This window comes from Perognathus longimembris, chromosome 6 (assembly GCF_023159225.1).
Source record: "Perognathus longimembris pacificus isolate PPM17 chromosome 6, ASM2315922v1, whole genome shotgun sequence".
Lineage (NCBI taxonomy): Eukaryota > Metazoa > Chordata > Mammalia > Rodentia > Heteromyidae > Perognathus > Perognathus longimembris.
In genome coordinates this window covers 26,028,968-26,051,911 of record NC_063166.1, presented here as the reverse complement: position 1 = coordinate 26,051,911, position 22,944 = coordinate 26,028,968, and the positions used below count along the sequence as shown (strand labels likewise).

The 22,944-nt window shown below is 41.1% G+C and overlaps 1 long non-coding RNA gene across 1 annotated transcript; it reads right to left on the bottom strand.

The window, feature by feature from the left end:
• Nucleotides 1-12,816: 12,816 nt before the first annotated feature.
• On the bottom strand, nt 12,817-21,606 carry LOC125352254. The gene is made up of 3 exons (XR_007211152.1): nt 21,430-21,606; nt 18,110-18,345; nt 12,817-12,854 (listed from the first exon to the last, which is right to left on the bottom strand). It is a non-coding gene; the product is annotated as an uncharacterized LOC125352254 (long non-coding RNA).
• Between the last annotated feature and the right edge of the window lie 1,338 nt (nt 21,607-22,944).

The window sequence follows — 22,944 nt, the reverse complement described above, 5'->3', positions numbered from 1 at the left end:
GAAGTAGGGGAGAAACAGAGACATACATAGGGCCCTCCAGCCAATATGGCTCCATCCCACTTCCATGAAGTCAAGAGGGGACATGTGAACCAGAACAAGTTGACTCAAGGCAAAGGACAGAATCCAGAGAACACAGGTGCAAATGAACAGTAGGGCAATGGCTGCACTAGCAAATAAACAGTGACCACCCAGATTCTCTGTAGAATGTAAATTGCATGACAAATTTCTCTTAATAGAAATTGTCTTACTCTATGTATAATTCTATGTACAATTGACCTTCTCCCTTCCTCCCCCACAAGCAATAACCAACCACTGGAGGACCACTGGATCTTGTCAGAATCCTTGGACTGTCATAACAAAGTACTACAGACTGAGTGACTTAAACCACAGATACCTACTTTTCACAGATCTAGAGGCTAGGAAATCCAAGATCAAAATGCCAACCAATTGACTCCATTCTGTCTGTGTCCTTACATGACCTTCTGACTGTAGAGAAACAGGGAGAGCAGCATCTCCTTTTTCTCATAAGGCCTGTGATTCTGTCAGGTTAGGGCCCTACCCTCATGACATTATTTAACCTCTATGTATGAAATTATCTCCAAATAGTCAAAAATGTATTAGGATTAATACACAAATTAGGGATAGAAGAACCAATCTAGTCCATAACAGGTCAATAGCTGATGTAGCTAGTACTTGGTACTTAGGGGCCCTTTGTTATTTTCATGTATCCCAGTTACAGGGGTGTTGGGCAGCACCTTTGCCCCTTTGTCAGGGTGTTACCCTTCACCCTCAGGGTCCTAGAACTGTTTAAAGAAAGTAATGATGAGAATTGGCTTCCTTTCAGAAATGAATGCTCTTAGGCATGGAATATGGTAGGCAGAAGGAAGCATAAACACTGAAGCTTTATTGGCCCCAGATTGGGACAGTAGTGACTCCTAAATGATGTAGAGGCCTTGTAAGTCACATGTCACATCTCCTCCCAGAGGTGTTGCTGGATGATTATAACGTTCTTCCTCCTTATGGACCATTTCTCAAAATCCTTGAGGATTTTTCTTAAATGAGTCACACAGTGCTTGCTTACAGGGTACCCAACTTAAGACACAACCTCCATCCAGAATCAACCCAGCATTCCTCAGCACAAATGGCATCTCCTCACTTTTAAGTTCAGGCATCCTAGGTCATTTCATAAAGATTTTTAGAGTTAAAGGCTAATTTTGCCTTAGAACAATCAGCAACTATTCTCCCACTCTACAGAATCTTCTTGGAGATCTCATCTCAAAGTCACCTCCAGGGCTGTAGGGGAAATTGTTTCCTTAGGTTTAATTCAGAGCAACCAAGTCTCACACCTTCATATTTCCTCTGCCTCCTCCATTAGTGAATATCAAAGCCAATGCGGCCGTATATGGCATTCACTAACTTTGGAAAACTGTCCAAAAGTAGTTTTACTTCCTCTATTATTGACTCCTAAGAGTCTGATGCTTCCTGGAAGGAAGCTTAGGGTTCATTCACACTTGGGGAGCTCAGCAGAAAACCAATCCTGTTGCTCCTGAGAGCTGTACAGAGATGCCACCTGACTTCTACTGGGAGACTTCAACTTTTGTCCTCCATTGTGGCCCCTCAAGCTTTGAGATTAACTCTTTATGCTCCATAAAGCACACAGCAGTGGACACAGTGCCAAAACAGAAGCACATACTGCACACTGGGGGCACCAAAGGTACTCAAGCTCTTCTTTCCCTCCTCTTACATAAATTCCAAGAGTGTCAACTGATTCCAACATGACAGAGATTCCTAGGAAACTTCTCACAGTACCTAGATCACTAGAGCTCGGACTTATTATAATTGCTGTCTCTTAATCCAACCTTGGACAAATTGAAAACATGAGTGTGGCTCAGAAGCCTAGAGGAAAATCTTACAGATCCCATGGATTATTCCATCTTGCTATGTATTTCTTTTTTTTTTTTTTTTTTTTTTTTGGCCAGTCCTGGGCCTTGGACTCAGGGCCTGAGCACTGTCCCTGGCTTCTTCCCGCTCAAGGCTAGTACTCTGCCACTTGAGCCACAGCGCCGCTTCTGGCCGTTTTCTGTATATGTGGTGCTGGGGAATCGAACCTAGGGCCTCGTGTATCCGAGGCAGGCACTCTTGCCACTAGGCTATATCCCCAGCCCCAGTGTATTTCTTAGATCAGGTCTCACAGATGCTATGATATTGATTTTACCCCAAAGGCCCATATGCTAAAGACTTGCTTACCAACCTGTGACACTATTGGGAGGTGGTGATACCTTTAGGAGAAAGGAAGTTAAGTGGAAGGAAGTTAAGTCATTGGGGGATGTGTGTTACTGAAGAGGCTATTGGGGTCTTGACCCTTCCTAACTCTCTTTTACTTCCAGGTCGCCATTGGAGTTAGCAGGTCTCCTCCATTATTGCTTCTGACATGATGTTCTGCCCTGCCATAGGCCCAAAGCAAAAGGACACATAAACATGATAACTTCTGAAACTATGGGCCAAAAATTAACATTAATTCCCTTTAAGGTTATTTATCAAAGATAGTTGACATAGAGACAGGAAACTAAGAGAGGAGAATAGAAGTCACTGGAAAGGTCTCAGAAAAACTCTCCTAGTCACAATTCCTATCTTGAACTTCTTCTGTCCAGGACGCTGACAGCCCCATGATAGTGGTCTGGAGGCTGGCTTTTCATTGAGAAATCTATTCCCAGGGTTGCTGTTGCCCAAGCTTTGTCAAAAAAGGAGAAGGTATGCATGAAGCAAAGAATGGAGGTAAGAGAAAAGATGGAAGTCATGGGCAGAAACAATACTGGTCTTGTGTCAATAGAAACAGATAGTCACTTAGGAGGGAAACACTTCAGGAGCTTGCCTTTGCTGTTAAGCCATAGGTTTGGTGAGACATACAACCCTAAGTAAGAGTGTTTTGGTTGAAGAAGGGAGTGTCTTGAATTACAACTTCAGCCACACTGTTGAGGATTCTGCCAACCCAGGTGTGAAAGACAATAAAATGTGGATTGGTTTTTTTTTCTTCTCTTTTTTTTTCTTCTTACTAACCAGAATGAGTAGTTTCTGTGCTTGCATGAGTGCTTTAATTAATTTTTGATGAAAAAGAAAAGAGAGAGAAGAGAATTAAAATTAAAGCCTCTTCTATAAAAGCAAAGAGATCAAGAATTGAACTGTGGCCACCCAGAAGTTAGGAATGATGTTCCTGCTATTTCAGGAACAAAGCAGCAAACCATACTCTGGCCAGAGAAGGCTATTGTGGCTCAACTCAAGGATGGGTTGTGTTTGGAACTCCTGCAAACCTCTCTGAAAGATGATTGAGATTCTTGAATAAAACAAGTACTTCTGCCCAGCACTCACGGTTCATGCCTGTAATCCTAGTTATCCAGCAGGCTGAGATTTGAGGATCACAGTTCAAAGCTAGTCCAGGCAGGAATGTCTATGAGACTCTTATCCCCAATTAACCATTAGAAAACTGGAAGTGAAGATGTGACTCAAGTGATGGAGCATTAACTTTGAGCAAAAAAGCTCAGGGGCAGTGCCTAGACCCTGACTTCAAGCTGCAGGACTGGCACACACTCACACATGAATAAAAAAAAAGCCAAGTACTTTATGTCTTATTACCTCTGCTTGGGGCAAGAAACTAGTTTGGTATTGTGAAAAACATGGGCCATGAGGCTAAATTGTGTTTCAGAGTCCTTGCTGTACTATTATGTAGCTATCTGACCCTGAATGCTAGTGTGTGGCTATCTGACCTTTAACCTTTGGGCACTTGGGCTTCCTACCTATCAATTGGCAACATGAATCCAACCTGTCTCCTGCATTTGTGATGATAATTAAATAAGCAAATACACAGTGAGCCTTTCATGTCACCTGATTCTACATCTGTTTATTCAACCAACTGTGGATGGAAAATATTTTTGGAAAAAAATTACTTCTATGCAAAACACATGCAGATCTTTTCCTTGTCATTATTCCTTAAACAATACAGTGTAACAACAATTTACATAGTATTTCTGTGGTACTGAGCATTGTAAGTAATCTAGAGATAATTCATAGTGTATGGGAGGTCTTGGTGTAGGTTTTGTGCAAATACGACACACCATTCTATGTAAGGAACTTGATCACCCATGGATTTTGTTATCTATGGCGGGCCCAGGAACCAATCCTTTTCAAATACTGAGGGATAACTGTAACACATAAAACATTTCTGGCCCATTGCAAGTGATCTTCATGTTGTTATTATTATTGTCATTTTTGTTGTTGTTACTTTATGTCAGTCACACTGCAGAGCACTTTACACTCTGTAACATAAATACTACATCTTTATTTCAGAATTTAAGAAGATTAGATGAATTGTCCAAGGCTGAGCATCCAGTGAAGACAAATGTTGTGTCCACCTCAATATTTCTGACTCCAAAGACTGTATTTCCTTCCTGTCTGCCAAGCTGGTGGCACTCACAACCACGGAAGCTTGTGGACACAGGCTCCTGGCGTTAGCATTAGCTCCCGCTGCACACAGACAGAACAGGAGCTGTGTCTGTGTCTGAGAAGGTCCTAGGCACCACTAATGCTCCTAGTTACTGAGAAGTACTCAAAAGATGCAAATTAGGAACGCTCAATATAAAAGATGTTAAGGAAGAGCAAACTATGAAGCAGATGAATGGATAGTCTTATCTGATAAGGAGGTCAACATTCTCTTTATTTGTCTGAAGATTATGGTTTCTGGGACAACAGAGCCCAAAGACAACAGAACCCAAAATGTATCTAATCAATTTTTTGTCAATCTATAAGAAAACTAAATCTAAGTCACTTGATATAAATCTAATCCACTGTCCTGAGAATATAGCCACTTCTTTTAAGACCTTACTGAAGATAGGGGTAAGAAAGAAGGGACCCTGTGTGAGACTGTTGCTAGATCACAATTGCTTCACAGTTCAATGGCTTCTGACTTCCAGTCCTCATTTTCCTGACCTGTTCATTAATTCTAGATGAACTTTTCTGGGTGTATTCAGATGCTATTTCTCTGATGAGGTAGTCACTGAGCCAGGTGACCTTTTAAGTTGAATATAAAGACACCAGCTGGGCTTTGAGCCAGTTCAGGGAGACAGTGTGGACTTTGCTTAACTGTGTTTCTTTGTCCAGTTGCTTTCAGTCTTACCTGACATCTTTACCAATTTTGTGTCTACCCTGCTCTGGGATTAAAACACACAATTGAAAGAAGAATTAACTTCAGTAACAACAACAACAACAACAACAACAATTTCGGATCGATTTTTAAAACTCCTAAGTATAATGTTAGATAATACAAAAAGTACATTGTAAGTCTATGACCCAATGAGCTACTTACTACAAAATGAAGGCACCAATGTAAGAATCACCACACATGTCACCGCACATTAACCACGCTCGGGGAATCCATTGCATATTCCCTGTAATTAATTACCCTCCCTCTCCCCTTCAATTAAAAGTACTATCCTGACTCATACACCATGCATTGGTTTTGTATTTGGAGTACATATAATTAGAATCATACACTATATATCCTCTCGGGTCTAACCACTTTCACTTAATGTTATATTGGGAGATTTCTATGTGCGTGCATGTAATAGGAGCTCATTTATTTTATTGTTATTATATGATGGAAAAGGGGGTAATCCCGTCCTTAACCCTCATAAAGGACCTCTGCTGAAACCCTCTGTAATAAAAGACAGATTAACAAGAGAACAACCCTACCCATTTATTTGCTCATAGCTTAAAAAAAAAAACTTTTAAACTACTTGTACAAAGGGGTTCAATTCAGCATGTCAGTGTTTGAGCACAATGCATCTTAATCAGTCATTTGATCATAGCTTTATATGATGCAGGGACCTTCAGACTGTAGACTCTGAGTGAGCTGTCCACTTTTATATTTTTGTTCAGTGAAGCAGGGATGGCCCTATAGAAATGTAATTGTACAAAAAGGGCACGATCCAAGGCTATCAGGTTGAGTAGGGACACTCAGGAAGGCTATGTATCTATTCAGCTCCTTCTGGTTATTTGGCAGGATCCTTTCTGGAACAGGGGTCTTATCAAACAAGACAGGTGACAGAATTTCTTTATTGTCAAGTCTTATACTTGACCAAAGGTAGGGAAAAGTTACAGTAATATTTGAGGTTCTGTGGCTGCCTATAGGAAAAAAAAGTGATCTGACTTCTTAGAACTTGCCTTGGGGGAGAGACATTTTCATTTCACATTTTGCCTTAGGAAAATGAGCAGCAGGAGATTACAAGGACAACCTGACAGAAACTTTGCTTCTCAGAGTACCACTTTGGTGTTTCATTTTCTGAGCCCGAATATTGTGTAGTATTCCATCCTATAAATATATCATGTTTTTCCGATTCTACTGTCCACTTAATGGACATTTAGATTACTTATTTACAATTTAATTGTACAATTAAATGTAATTGTAATTATTTGCAATTTAATTGTACAGTGCTACCATGAACCTATTCATATACTCATTTATATCTGTGGGGTGTATAACTAGGGGCAGGATTGCTTAGTCAGACAATTTGCATATTTATCTTTAGAAAAAACTTGCTAAATAGTTGTGTGGTTTTTTTTAACGATGGGTGTGTTGACTTACACTTTCATCAAAAGTGTGCTCAGAATCCTTGCTTACATTTCATATTGTCAGGCTTTTAAATTACGGTCAATCTGCTAGGTATGTATTGGTATGTCACAGTCATTTTCATTTCATTTTCTTGATGACTAGGGAAGTTGAATATCTTTAAAATGCTCATTGGAAATGTAGCCACCTTTCTAACATGACTACTCATGTCATTGGGTTGTCTTTCTTATTGATTTGTAGTGTTGTAGATTCTAAATGAGTCTTCTGTATTACAAAGAGCTTCTCCCACTTGCTAGCTTGCCTCTCTACAATTTTAGCACTTTTTCTTAATGGACAGAAAATCTCAGATTTAAAGGAGTCCGGTGCAGCTCTTCTCTTTTTGTCTGGATCTTCTTCTTAACCCCAGATCATTAGGATTTTTCTCCTGTATTATATCTTCTAGGACAGGGATTGGTGAGCTATGGACTATGGTCCAAAGCCATTCATTCTTACCACTGGTGATTTAGAAATAAGCTTCAGTTTTCCTGGGGAAAAGCCTTGCTTATTCATGTGCATGCTGTCTATAACTACAACAGATCTGTGTTCCACAAAAACCAAAATATTGAATAGCTGGCTCTTGCTGTTTAGACAATTAGTTACTTTGCCTTCCAAATCTTAGAACTGAATAGTGAATAGTGTTTGATAAAGATCAAGATCAATTTTTTTTCTATCTAGACAACTAATTAAGCAATACCACTTACTAAAACATTGTCCTTTCTCCATGGTTCTGTAGTGTCGTGTGTCAAATCAAGTATATACATATACATGGATTTCTAGCTCATGACCAATGAATGCTGTTTCAATTGGTGCACTTTTTACAATGAGGCATGATAGCCTATGAGTTCTTTATTTCTTCAAGATTGTCTCTGATATTCTTGAGACATATCTATATTAAATTTTGCCTATCTATATTAAATTTAGAATCAGCTTGTAAATTTCCACAGAAAACGTGTCTTGGAATTTGCATTGCTTTTGTATTAATTCTATGGGTTGATTTGGGAGTGGCTTGACTTCTCTGTGATGATGAATCTTCCCCTCCATGAAAGTGATGCATTTTAAATTTATTTAGGTCTTCAATTCCTTGTAATAATATTTAGATTTTCTGACTTTGATATCTTGCACATATGTTGGTAGATTTACATATAGCTATCTTTGGTGCTATTATAATTTGTGTCAATACTAACATATATATTAACTATTTACTTACAATATAATATGCCCTCATAGAAAATTATGGGTGTCTAAAATGATCTTCTAGATTCCAAGAAATAAAAATATTCATGTGGCAAAAGGAAATGACAAGGCTGACAAAAATTATTATCAAACATTTAATTTTCATGAACATATTCACTTAAGTGCCTTTTCCACGGCTTTGAATGCCTGAGTGATGACCATAAATGGGCACTATGGTTATGGCTGTTTGTCAAACTCATGCTCCTTCTTATCCAGCTCAATATGCCTGCTAGGATCTGTTTTGATCTGTGTCTTATCCCTATTCCCTGCTTTCAGCTCACCCAAGCACCTGGAATGGACCAATAGAACACATGCAGAATGCAGAATGAATATCTGTTACTCTGTACTAAACCATTAAGAAGCAAGATTACCTCCTCACTCTTTTTCTCTATCTAGGGCTAGATAGATAGCATGATTTAAGGAGCCTGGCAGTCTTAGATTGAGTAATTTATAAAGAACAAAATTTCTTTCCCATGGTTCTGGAAGATGGAAAGTCTCAGGTCAAGGTATTTATGGCTTCATTGTCTGGTGAGGCACTGGTCTCTGTTTCTGGGACAAGGCATCCTCCAGAGAGAGAAGGCAAGGGAGTAAAATGAGATGGGCTATTTCTGTCAAGCCCTTCTAGATGGGTACGTAGCTTCATCCTAGAGGGGAAGAGCTTTTATGAACTAAGAGCTAAGACCTAAGAGATCTAAGAGCTTTCATGACCTCTTGAAAGCCTGTACCACCAAGTTAATACTATTAATTTTAGAGGATACTCATTCATACCATAGTACAGCCTGAAGCTTTAAGTTGTCTCATTGAGAAAAATTGTGTACAACAAGAAATACCTGTATAAGATGCTTGTGGAATGAACTATTTGTTATAGCAGCTGTGTTAACCATTACAATTGGTTTCTGAAGCAATTCACAGTATGGACAGGAAAGGATTGAAAATCCAATATATTACAGCTGTTTTATTTCAGAAAATATAGGAAATAAGAAAGGAAATTTCAGGTTTCCCCAAACTTTCTTAAGTCATTTAAAAGTGTTCACAATTGGTATAAAAATAGGATGACAATAATATCAATACATAATATCTGTGCCTAATAGATTCATACTCCTCCAATTTGCATTTTAATTTTCTTGACTTGGCTCATGACACATTCTTATGTGGGATTCAACATTTAGCAACAAATAAGATTTCTCTCTTGGCACTTCTTACTCCTCCCTATCCCCACACATCTACAGCCTGACTGCCTTCTCCTTCCCACAGAGCTCATTTTTGGCGAAATGGTTTTTATAAACCACACATTTTAATGAATTAAGTGTAGTCCCATGATCACACTTGCTTTCTCCCACAGACTCCTGACTTGCACACTCCTCCAGCTATGGGAATTCTCCCTCACACCTCCAGAAATGAAAAAAAAAGCATCAAAAATTCTGTCTATAAGTAGAAAAGTTATGCATAGAATGTGACGGCTCTCCCACTTTTCTTCTTTCTTTTTTGAAAGTGCAAGATGGAAGATGATTTTCAAACATTGCATGTCCTCTGAGAAACTAAAATATTCAGTGCTAGTTTTCTTTTGGCAGTAGCAAAATTGGTTGTGATCATAAATCCACAGTTCCTCTTTATCCTTTTTAGTGGGAGCTTCACAGATTGGCTTCTATCCTGTCAAGGAGGAAAATTGTGTGTCTAATAGTAAAGAAATTTCGTAGAATTCCAGAGCAGGACAGGATCTTCCTTTTATTATTGAAAACTCTGAAGTTCACATAAATGGTGTAACTTGTCCAAAGTTCATGATTAATCACTAGTTAATTAAAATCCAATAGCTTTGTGAAAATAGAGCTACATGCAACCCATAGAGTTCCTATCTCACGGACTTCCTGAATCATCCCACTAGTCATAACGGTAGGTCTACAAAGGTAGGACCATCTTTGGCTAGTGAAATAAGGAGATCCAGGTGAACACTTTCTGGTCATCTAGTCTCCCACCACTGAATTCATGTGCTTGGCTTCACTCAACATCTTCCCTCATTCTTTGGCATGATACCAACTGTGTAGTTTGATACTTGACCAGGATATGATCAAAGGCAAAAGATATAACAAAGAATTTCAAGAACATATATTTCAAAGAGAGCAGATGAAGAACAAAGAAAGGACTCTAATCCAGCATGATAAATGCTGACTATACAATGACTTTTGTTCCTGACGATGTACTTCCTTCAGAAGCAATGGTTGCATTTCCCTGGAAGAAAACAGCAGTGGTAACAGCATGAACAGCAGCCAGTGGCTGAATCATCAAGCAAGGAGGCACCAGCAGCTTTGCCTCCCAACTGAGGAACATCTTGATCTCCCTCCCACTCACCATCACCACCTGTAGGTTTAGAACCAAGAAAGGCTTTGGAAACTAAAGATGTGCTAATAGGATGTTAAAGCAAAAACAGTCTCACCACCCACTATCCAAGGTAGTTGGTGTAAAGTCGCCATTCTCAGTCTCTACCACATCTCATCATGCCAACTTGTGGCACTTTGTGAGGTTTGAAAGTGCTGCTCTCCAGAGAGCTCAGAAACTGTTTTTGGCAGAGGAATCACAGCAGGCAGATCAACCCTTCTTGCTGTCTCTCTTGTTGCCAAAACATACAACTTGGTTTTTATGGGAAACTTGGGTAATTTCTCCTTGTAAGGAATAACCTGATATTGCCATTAAAATGAAGTAGTACAAGATGGAATCAGAAAAGTGAAGATCTAGTTCTGCATTTTCTGCTATTAAAGTAGTCCTAAAGCCCACTTGACTCTAGACTTTAGTTTTTTACCTTTGAAATAGAAGGAGGGGACTAAGCAGTCTCTGGGGTCTCTAACTTCATAATCCAACTTTTAATTTCATTTTAGGGGAATAATAATTGCATACATGTGACATATGAATTATTGTCGCAGATACTGGGGGAAAGAGATGGAAGATGCGTCTCTGAGCCAAGTAGCAGATTAATTAGCAAAGGAGCAAAGCAGTTAAACAACTAGAGTTCTGCATGGTACATGGGATTGCAAAGAGGTACACAGGAGGTAGTGGGCTTCCATCTGCATAAAGGAACTATGTCTTCCAGATCCACTCTCAACCCTTCTCCACGGACTCAGGACCTGCCATCCCTAATTTGTCACGTTTACAGATTGATTGCTTTATAGCTGACCACACTTGAGAAATAGAAAATTTAGGAAAAACTCACTGACCTCCCCCTAAAAGTATGGTATTCATTTCTCATGAGAAAGATGCCCTCCTTATAGCAAGAAGAGGAGAATATTCCTGTCACTGAAGACAGGTGGTCAATGCCAAGATGAATCTGTATAAACAAACCTGGTGACATTGCTCTTGTCATCCATGAGTTTCTCCCATGCATTTCCTAATTGCTCTTCCACAATTTACTGCCACAGCTCAAAGCCCTATTGCTCCACAATTAACTGTTATTTGTTGAAATGGTATATAGGTTCTCGGGCCTATTCATTTCTTTAGGTCTTTAGCTCTTTTCTATGAAGGCTTCTGTTCTGTGTGAAAGTTTGAGTATCATATAAAATCTGTATGCTTTTCTCTTGTTAATCTATCTTTAGTCAGTTTGATTGTGAGGCCTGGCCAGAGAATCTAAGAAAGTAGGGGAAAATCTTTCCCCATTAATATATTACCTTTGGCTCTCCTGATAAGCTGCTTCATGTGGGTAATGTTAATAATACTCATGGGTCTTCTACATTTTTGTTGGCTTCTGCCAATAAGGAGTACTATAGGAGATCAGGGAGGGAGAAGGCAAGGGGAACTCATGAATATTTAACTTCTCCCTCCCACAATGACTCAGTTGAATATCACTGCTTGTACTTCTCTATCTATCTCTCTGTCTCTGTCTGTCTGTCTGTCACACACACACACACACAGACACACACACACAGACACACACACACACACACACACACACACACACACACACACACACACACACACCTTCTCCCTTCTGATGTAGAGCTGGTGACAGCCTTGTTGAGGCCACCAGCCTCAAGTTTCTATTCTAGGTCCTGAGTATCCAATTAACTCCTTCCACAACTTCAGAATTAGTCCCTCGTAAACACTCTCCCCAAATGTAGACTGATCAGAGTGCGCCATCTGCTTCTTGTTGGGATCTTGGCTAATACAGGCCTGCAGCTCAATTTTGAGAATTGTGTACATTGAAGGTAATGAGAGGAGTAGTTATATCAGGAGAGCAGGGAAAATATCCCTAGAAAAACAGCCAAGTCTTGAAAAATTGCCTTACAAATAGCCAGCTAAAGAAAGGATGAGAAGGGATGATACTTTTAAAGACAAAATATGGATACTCACAATCCTTGAGAAATGCAGATGACTGTGTTCATAAGCCTGAAGGAGTAGGCAATGGGAGAGGGCACTCATGAATGATTCTGTACTTTGATAATAAGTTGGTGGATTCCATATTCTATCCTCAAGACAAAGAAATTACTGGAAGATGTTTGGGCATAAGAGGAACATAATCAGGTTTGTATTTCCAAAGATTTTGTTGGTATATAGTATGGGAAACAGCAGAACTAGATGCAGGAAGAGTGGTTAGACAAGGCAATGACTATTTGGAATTTGGTAGTGGTGGTGGAGTAAGAGAGGGTGTATATGATAAATACCAAGAAGTAAAGTGAATTTGGTGGGGAATGGGGCATGGCTCTGTCTAGATGATTCCCTCATGTTTGGTTTTGGCAAGTTTTGGCAAGGTCATGGAATCATTCATTAACATTTCTTCTTCCTTCTTTTTCTCCTCCTCCTCCTCCTCCCCCTCCCCCTCCCCCTCCTCCTCCCCCTCCTCCTCCCTCTCCTCCTCCCCCTCCTCCTCCCCCTCCTCCTCCCCCTCCTCCTCCCCCTCCTCCTCCTCCTCCTCCTCCTCCTCCTCCTCCCCTTCTTCCTCCTCTTTTTCTTCTCCTTTATACATTTTTTTGGCTTCCATCTCCAAAAAGGAAAAAAAATCAAAGCTAGAATTTGAGCACATATTAAAAAACTTGCCTGAATTATTGATTCATCATTTAGAATGCACCCAGGATAGTAAGGACATTTATAGATTTCATGAGCTGTTTAATATCTATTTGTGGAGCATTGCCATATGCAATCATCTTGGACTCATTATGTTTCTTCTGTTGCCCAATGAGTCATAATGAGCCTCTGAAAATGCAAAATAATGGGTTAGAACTGGAGGAAATGAAATAACAGCCAAAGTCAGATATAAAATTATTATTACATGCAGTCTGTAAGAGCAATCAAGGAAAGGAAGGGATAGACGGCCTATTATTGCACACACATACGAGCATGATTAGGTGCATACACAGACTTTATAGAGCCCCTGGTAAAGGCAGGGAAGTAGAGAGCCCTATGGAGAAGGTCCCTAAAAGAGGTGGGCCGAAAATCTATTTTCCATCAAGATTCAAGTAAGTAGGGGTAGGGAGTTCAAATTATGGTGAAGAAAGAGAGTAACCAATGAAGACTCTCCTGAGAAGATGGAGCCCTGTGCTGAGAAGATAAAAGAGACATTATATTCCAGCAGTTAAAATGAAGAAGAAAAGATCATTTCTAAACAGAGCACAAGAAATAGCTTCATTTCTCTCTATTAACCTCTGCTCCCCCAAAGAAAGCCAGTTGAAGCAAGCAGGACAAAGGAATTCTATGTGAACAGAGTCATATTTAGAAAAAGAGAAACCGTAATGCAATTTTCTCTTTTGGTTCTGCAAGTACAGGTCTTTCTGCCTAATTGGCTCCAGGGTCATGGGCTCAGAGGTCTGTGGGTGTATCATATAGTGCAAAAAAGAGAATGGAAGAGTTGATATTCTGTTCTTGATATTCAAAACAGATTTGAAGTAAAGTAATAGTCTTTCAAGGAAACGACTTTTTTCTGAGTCCTATTTGAATTCATCTTCTCCTTTAGCCTATGTAGTGAATTTGAATAACTTTATACTGTCTTGCCATTCATTTTGAATAGAAGGTAGACTTTCTTATACCAAAAGCAAAACTTTGTTACTGCTTGATAAAGTTGTTGGTCTCCCCCTCCTCCTGGTTCATCAAAATGATTAATCCAAACATTTGCCTTGAACAACTAGCTGTCTTGTGATGGTGATCACCTGTCTATGCAGCAGCTAGATTCAAGCTACTTGATTCACCACACTTTCCCTCAGCCTACTTGGGCTATACAGCTATTCCATAGTGACTATCTCACAATCATAACTAGATCCATGGAACAGTCATCTGCCTGCCCTAATCCCACCAATTGCAAATCTTCATGGACATCCTGCCTGTGCAAGGCCTTGGGCTCCAGTAAAGCCTTTGGCCAATATGGCTTGTCTCTGTCTCTGCCTGGTATTCCCTCTTTTCTTGCCACTCTTCCTCTTCTTTCTCCTTTTTCTTCTTTATCTTTCTCTGCCCCAATTCATGATTCCCACCCATTAATTGAACTCCCCCTTCCCACTGGCCCAGCATGGTGCCCTTATGTGCTGGGGACCTGTCAGTAATACATTGCTTCAATTCTTTCATATGTTTTGCTGAGCTGCCTCTTCTGTATCTCATTGATTACACCCAAATCTAACATCTTTCCTGGTCAAGGCAGTTCTGGAGACTGACTCTCCTGGGAGATGATAAGAGGAAAACTGAAGAGAAAAAGAGCAGAAGAGGACTGATGTAGGAACATGTATGTGAAGCTGATGCAAACATCAAGGGCCAGAGCACTGAGATAAAACAGAACAGCATTTTTCAAGAGATGGGGTGAGATTAGAAAGTCCACTTTACACTTCTGATTGATTCCATTGCTTTCTATCTGGAAGTGAGAGAATGAATGTACAAATGGACAATGGCCAAGATATATTTTAAAATAGAGCTTTGACCTACAGCTCCAGAAACATGAACAGGAAACCAATCCCCTTATCCACAATAATTATTATTTTTTAATCCCAGGAAGCCAACCTTCTAGGCAGACTTGCAGGAAGCTAGATTACTGATTCTAGTAACAATCATGGAATCTAAACAATAATTTCTATAACAATTGGTAAGCAATGCCCCAGACTCCCTGATATTTTTTGTGTTTGCTTTCCATTTGGGGCCAACCAGACAAAGCATATGAACCATGACCATGGTTTGTGTTTTCATGTGTTAGAAACGTAATTCTCGATATGTGTCAGTGTTGAGAGGGAGAACCTTTAAGAAGTGTTACTTTATGTGATGAGGACTCTGCTTTTATGAATGAATTAATGAAGAGCTTAGTTATAAAAGTGAGTTCATACCTCTCTTATTTTCTCACCCTCTTTTATCCTGCCTTCTTCCACCATGAGACAATGTGTCCAAAAGGCCCTAGATCAATGCTAGTACCTCCATATTGAACTTCCCAGATCCCAGAACTATTAAAAAAATACTATAAATTAGTCTGTAATACTTTGTTATAGAAATACTAAATGAACTAAGAACCACCTTTAGCTCATCAAATAGGTTGTCTGCCTCTATTTAGTCAACTCCAGATACCCTGCTTCAACAGCTGTTAATCAATGCACACTGAAGCCTTCTTTCTCCCTGCTATGAAGCCTTCCCCCTCACTGCTTGCCTTTATCTCTGCCGAAGATGAATGACAGAGGCATACTCCTTTGTTAGGGCAAGCTTAGCACAAATAGCCCTTGTGTTTCTTATTTAGTTGGTCTTCATTTTTCTATATCAGAAAAACTTAGAATGGAATCAGTTGGTCTAGTATAGAGACCAGTCTAGGCTTGGGAACTGAATGAGGAATTTGAATATGTTATAAATGGTTACTGCTGATGAGAAATCAAGTTAAAGAGACAGCCATCAGCCCAGACCAAATGAGAGGAGACAGAACAAGTATTCTAGCCATGAACTTGAACTGTAACTTGCAATGGGGTAAGTAACAAGCAGGTAGCCAGGGTTATGTTCTGGAAATCTTAGTAACCAAGGCACTGAGATGTTGTTTCTGTGTCTGTCAAGAACATACATAATTCACATCCCATTCCCTATATACACAGATACTGTGTTGAAGAACAAACTCTGAAATACTGGGGTTATTGGGTAATTTTACATACACAGACTGAATATTCACAAAAGAGCTGCTTAAGTTACTGTATTGCTAGCCTTTTTATTTCCACACTAATCTCCTACCCAGAAGAGCAGATCAAAATATGAAAACCATATTTTTTCTGGAGATTGAAGGTACAATTGAGGAAATTGTACAGTCTTATGAGAACTAATATACCTCCCAAGTTCTTAAAGAAACAATGCTGGGACTAGGGGAAAATAACTCCTTGTTCTATTAAATATTTTCTCCTCGAAAGTGAGTCTGTGGAGCCCCTAAAATAGCTGATTTATAAGGATGAACAGGTCTCTCATCGCTGTTCACTTTAGGAGACGCTCACCTTGCTCTACCTACCAATCCTAACCTATCATGTTGTAAAGTCTGCCAGATTCCAACTTGTTCCCACCTAAAAATCATTCATCCTGGCACTAAAGCCCTAAATAATCTCTCTTTGACTTTTCTCTTCCACTAGACTCTATCAAGAAAGCCAATTTCTCATGATTGCACCAAATTAAAAAAATATATAGTTATGCTTAACAATCATTTTTCCCAGTGGTCCTTTTGGATATCCCATAGTCAATACTTATGACTCTTAAATTGTATAATCTAGCTATAGGGTCCAAGAGGAAATAGCCACAGCCAACAAGTCAGGCACATGGCAACAGGAAATGGATAAGCTCTTTATGAGCAAATGTGCTCCAACTCAGAAGGTTGCAAGTAAACACACAGGAGAAGCAGCAAATATATGTAACCAATGTACAGGTAGTTTCTCTACCTGAAGGAGGTCATTTTTTAAATTTTCAGTTATTCCTGCAAGATACACAAAAACAAATGCAAAAAGAAAGAGCATAAAAGAGCAAATCATGAATAATTTGAGAATGTAAGTTTGGGTACTCATTTTTCAGACCTTGTATAAAATTCACTCTGGATTTAGAGCAAAGCAAGGAGGAAATGGAGGAAGAGAAGGAGGAGGAAGAAATAGAAGTGGTTGAGAAAGAGGGCCCTGATGTCTCCAAGACTCCTGTGGACCAGATAATGCCATGCCCTTGCATTTCAGAGCCCACATGTAGAAAAGAGGACAGGCCTGTGGACTATGGAAGGAGCTCATGTCCAATGTTCCCAAGCTTAATAGGAATCTTTATCAGTCTCAGTCCCTCCTAGTGTTTCCTGACTCCACTGTGGGGTCTTAGTTATTGCAGGAGGGCCCAAAGACTAGCTTCCTGTGTCCACATAAGCACTTAGGCTGGACTCAGGCACCGAGTATTAATTAATTCATTAATTACTAAGGTCCGTAGTTCTAATCTGTGTGACCTCCAACACCTAATCCCTTTTTCCCTCTCCTGAGCTGTCTGGTGAGAACTTGGAATATACTTGTTTCAATAGTTAGCTCCCAGATGGCTGAGTCTTGGAAACAGCTGGAACGTCATCTTAGTTCTACCTAGCTGAGCTGTCATCTCTCAGCCATCAGATCATACCTCTCTGGATTCTTTGACTGTCACTGGCTCACATCAGTCCTTCAGCCTGTACACCAGCTGGTGACTGTTGATTTCTTTCTGTCTAAGGCTCTCCCCAAGCTAGGAGGCCCTGAGTAAATAAATATGCCAGAGAACTTTGATTGATGTTGTGGCAAACACCACCTTGGTTCTATTTTCCTCCTTATATTGCTACTGACTAGACCACAGTCTCTTTCTCTCTCCAAACTTCTGCTCTCCACACATCTCCATGTTGTCAGTTCTGTAGCTACATGCACCTGCACACAACACCATGGTAGGCAGTATCATCTTGCTATAACCAAATTGTTTAAAGAAAGTTGGATAACCTGGGAGGCAAAATAACTTTATAGGATGACAAACATTTAACTTCAAATACTTGAAAGTAAAGTAAGTAAAAACAACATTGTGCTTATTTTGTGTCATTCCCTAAAGTTGAAGCAAATTTAGAAAGGGAATTCCTAGCTATAATAAAGAAGGCCTTTCTAATGTTCGTTACATGATTATTAACTCATGGACTTACAAGCTTTGTACACTTGAATGTAGATAATTTAGATGTATTCTCATTGTGAAAGTCAATTGAACATAGGACTTGTGCTTCTTTCTAAATGTATTTTTCCAGTAAAATAATAACAAAAATGAACAGATGGACAAACTCACCCGTCATGTTTGTGTGTCCTGTTGCTGGAGCTGTAGCAATAGAGATCCAATCAATATGTCTTACTCAGATGATCACAAAAGGCTCATAGCTAGGCCAGAAAGCTGGAGTGTTTCCTTAAAGGCTGTGATTCTAGTTTCTTCTTCTTCCTAAAGCAAGGACCTAGCTTGGTGTGCAAGCTACTGCCATTGAAACCAATTGTGGATGACAAAGTAGAAATCTGAGGAAATGATAGAGCCTAGGAACTCAGTCCTAAGAATCACACAGAGCTGCTGGGGAGATAGAAACCTTATGTATTTGACACCTATTTGGGATCTAAGGGCCTGCAGCCTGGGTGCTGGGGAAGGTAGTCATAAAGAGCCTTGGCAAGAAAGGTTTGGAAGGAAGCCTTTAGAATTTTCCCCTGGCCTCCCAGCACCCACAGGTCCTCAGTGTTGCCTAAGGATGATCCTTGACTATTCCTTCAGTGCAGATATTGTCTGCAATGGCTCTGTGCTGAAATCTGGGGTGGGAGCAGGACTGAGGGTAGGTAAACAAGCACAGTTGGAAGGTGGAATCAAAGGAAAGAGATCTGCACAGCTACCCTCAGAATCTGACCCTGACCCACCTGTCATCCCTTGGAGACCACCATTCCCAATGTTAATTCACTTAAGGTTTCAAACCTAAACCTAATCACAAAGGTCTCTTATATAATAATAGTGGACAAGGGTGGCTAGCCCCCCCCCCCCCCCACACTGCAGGCCTATGACTCTCTAACACACAGAACTTGCCTGTCACCTGTTCTGTAAGCTATCTTTTATTGGAGCATAGAAACCCTTGTTTGTTTACCCTCTGTTGCCCTATCAGTAGCTGTATTAGAGACCAGATTGCCCACAAAGCTTACAAATGATTAACTATTGGACCTTTACAGAAGTTTACATCGACCTTTGACCTAGAGAAATGCTTATTCATTGAAACCTGTCAGGACATGTTAATCCCCCTGCTTGTTGCTCCATCCCTTCATCCCTCCACACCCACACATGACTGTCTGGATCCCATCTATCACCCAGATCAATAACTAGTATTCATGGCTCACCTGTGAGTCCCCAGTAGGATGTTCAGCTCCAAAGTTTGCCCTTGAATAACCATCCCTCTGTGATCTTAGAAGTCTAAACCTGCCGGGCTTGGGTCGCCTCCCCTGGCGCGGGGAATCAGGCTCTGCTATATGCTAACAGCTCCCTTTCTCACCCTCTCCCCTGGTCACCCGACCCCCCGCAGGTAAGGCCAGGATGGAGTGGGGGGCTCAGGAAAGACCTCAGGTGCACGGGGCCATACAAGATCGCTTTACCCCCTCCTTACCCATGAAGAAAGCCAGGCATGCGCGGATCTTGGAGATGCTTCCAGAGCGAATCTGATCTATTAGGGAGGGGCAAAGGCTGACACGGTGGGAGGTGAGGAGAGAAAAGATGATCGGCCAGAGCACTGATAGGCTGGGCTTGTCATAGGACCCCCTCATGAGCTAACATCACTTGGATAGCGACACCCCAGGGGTGAAAAGCCCGCGAGAATGGGGGGCACATGGGCTGGCGAGAAAGTTGGGGGCTGGTTGCAAAGCCAGTTCTTCTGGTTCTGGACCCAGAGAATTGTGGCCTGCTTCCGCATTCCCCAGGGCTGGGGGAAGGGCAGTGTCTCGGGCGCGCTCTCCAATGCCCTTCCCCCTCAAGGCCAAGGCTGAACCCCAACATAAACCCAAGTGGGGCTTCATCTCCAGTGATGGTGGCTAGAGTGCCTGAGCAACAGCCATGAGCCAATTCTCTCCATCTCGTGCCCCCCCCCCATATCTCACTGGATTGGCACAAAAATTGAAAAGGATTTGACTTACTACTCAAGAAAAATGAGTAGCATTAAGGGCCTCAGGGGCGGGGTAGAGAGTAGAAACTTCTGAACTTCTGAATTGGAGTGCTTGCCCTTCCTTCAATTGTCCTTCAGGAATAGCATTGCATATGGAGAAATGATGTGGCAGCCTCCTCCGGAGGATCACAACAGTGTTTTGCTTTGCTGGCACGCTTTTGCTCTTCTCAAGTTAGCTGAGCAAACAAATCACCCCAGGCTTATTTGCCAAGTCCATATGTGAGATAAAGGTGAGACAGTTTGACTAAGGGGCAGAAGGAGGAGACTGAAGAGGAAGAAGTGAGAGGGCTGTGATACTTTGCCAGACTAAGCCTTCCTCCAATTAGGTCACTGTTTATATAAAGAGTTAAAATTAAACAAAGGACTATTTTCCAAGCTTTCTCACATTGGACATGGCTCCGTGCAGCACTCCTGGAATGCAGTGCAATAAACATCACCAGAGTACATGATGTCACGTGGAGGGCAAAGCCGGAGAATATTAGTTGCAATGAATTCCAGACTCTACAAAATGATCCTGGGGATGGATAGCATACTTGTTCTCTGTGGCTCTTTTCCTTTATGTTTTCCTGCTGTGTTTTTCTGTTCTTTTCTAATCTTCTCATTTCTAGCCACAAGCAGCCATATCTCTTGAGAGCTACCCCACACAGTATTCTCTGCCTTCGTTTGGCCAACAGCATAAAGCTCAAAGCTGACCTCTTCTATAAAGCCTTACCCCTCCTCTTCCCTCCAGCAAACTGCTGTACCTACCATTCCCACAGAGACTCTGAATTGCAATATGACAAGCCACGTATTGTTATCACCAATCTGAAGATGAAAATGGGTGGGCAGATGGGTTTAGGGATGTGCCTAAGATCAGCAGCGAGTGAGCTAGGAGAGAAACTCAAAGCTGGGCATCCTGTGAGTTTCCCCTTCTGGCTTCCCCAGTCTCTGGTACACCTCCTTCAGTTTAGCATGTTTAAATGGCAATTAGAGTGGATAAGTGTTTGGAGGAGGAAAGGACTTTATCCATCATGGAGCTGGGCACATTGTCTGCCCCCAAATAGCCTCTCGGTAAATTGATGTTGGATAATCTTTATGTCTGCCAATTAGCTGTCTGTTTGACTTGGTTTCCCTTGTAGCCTGGAAAGTCTTTGAAGGACTGAATTGTTTTGTTTTCTTTTAATATGGGGCCAGGCCAATACCCTTAGCCTCTGCCTCCAAGGGATTTGAATAGAAAAAAAAAGTGCAGAGTATAGGATGAACCCACCTAATCTACCACAGCATCATTCTTCATATGGCTTCCCTACTGTCAAAATATATCCTTTCATGCTTGGGCATTGTTGACTCTATTGTTGACACCCCATCTCACTCAGCAACCCCATCTGGTAGTCAGATTCCTCTTCCCTGTTTGAATTCTATATCTATGTTTTTAAATAAGCCAGAAAACACTCACCCCGCCAGCTCCAAATTAGCTCTTCCTTTCATGCCTTTTCTGTTTCCTGGCTCCATGCCAGCATCTCCCTCCCTTTAGAAGCAGGAAACAGTACTGAGAGTCATATGTCCTCACCTAGTTAGCACCTCTCTTCTGGGCCAGTTTCTCTTAGGGTGGCTCCCACACATGGTACCCCGGGCTTCTCTCCTGGTAATTCCCAGGTGGTTAGTGCTGGAGGGGGCAGAGAGGGGGATGTGTGAGTACGCGGGAGGAGGGAATGGGGGCTGCTGCTTTGTCACAAGGAGGCATTCTGTCACAGCAATGGAAGGAAGCAGTTCCTCAGCCACATGTCTAGGATGTGCCTTCAGGAAGCCAAGATGGGCCACTCCTAACTGGTGAATGGCTATACTGGAAAAGCTTTATATAAATAAGGAAAGTTTGTTTCTCCTTCTAGTCCAATGCTGTAGTGCCAGATTCTACTTCCCCCACCCCCAAGTCAAAGGTCTGTAGGACTTATCCCCCCTTTAGGGGGCCAACTTTTCTGGGAAGTTCTCTCAGCCCCACCTTTCACTGACTGCCCTGGACAGTTCTTTATGTATGTCACATCCTACGCTGGGTTATTGCTTCCTTGTCTCTCCCTCTCTCCCTCTCTCTCTCCCTCCCTTGTTTTCTGGCTGAGCTAACAGAGCCTGGTGGAGCTGTTAAATGAATAAATAAATAAATAAATACATTTTTTTCTGGCAGATAGACTTTAAGTTTTCTCTCCTTTCTCTCAGATTTCAGCAAAGGTCTATCAGCCAGATTTTAAAAAAGCAGAAATGATCTCATATTTGTTGAGTTTGTTTTCTAGATTTTAAAATACACTGGCCTTCCATTCCTCTTTGTTCAGGTGTATTTTGCTTTGTGAGAAGCTCCTCCCCCTAAGGCGAGAGTCTATGATTGATGGCACAGTGGGCCATCTTATTGAGGTGACAGCTAGAACAGGTTCAGGCTATGCACCTCGTATGTGGAACACTTGGGATGGGAAGTGTTTCTAACTTGATCTACTCACATTTTGGAACACTGGCAGATTCATAATGGCATATTCTAAGGATGAGTCCCAAATCTAACACAAAATTCATTTATGTTCCACACTGTTTGCACATAGCCCGAGGGTAATTTCATTCTGTGTTTTTAGTGCATCTGAGTTTAACTGTAACTGAACAAATGAGGTCAAGTGTGGAATTTTCCACTGGTGGAGTCATGTTGGCATTCAGAAAGTTTTGAATTCTGGTGTTTTTAAAATTTTTTTCAGATTAGGGATCCTTAACCAGTGGTTCTAATTATCTAGGATGGCTGCTCACCTATGTGCCTTCCGATCAATGTTTCAACATCTCTCCTAACAAGCACTGAGATCTGAGATGTGATGTTTTTGGTACAACTTTTCAGAGAAAGAAAATTCTCCAGAGAATGTCTCTGATGTAGATATGGTACGCTTTGTGCGCTAATTTAGACATACTATTCAAAACATGCTCTCTATACCTTTTCTATAGAAAT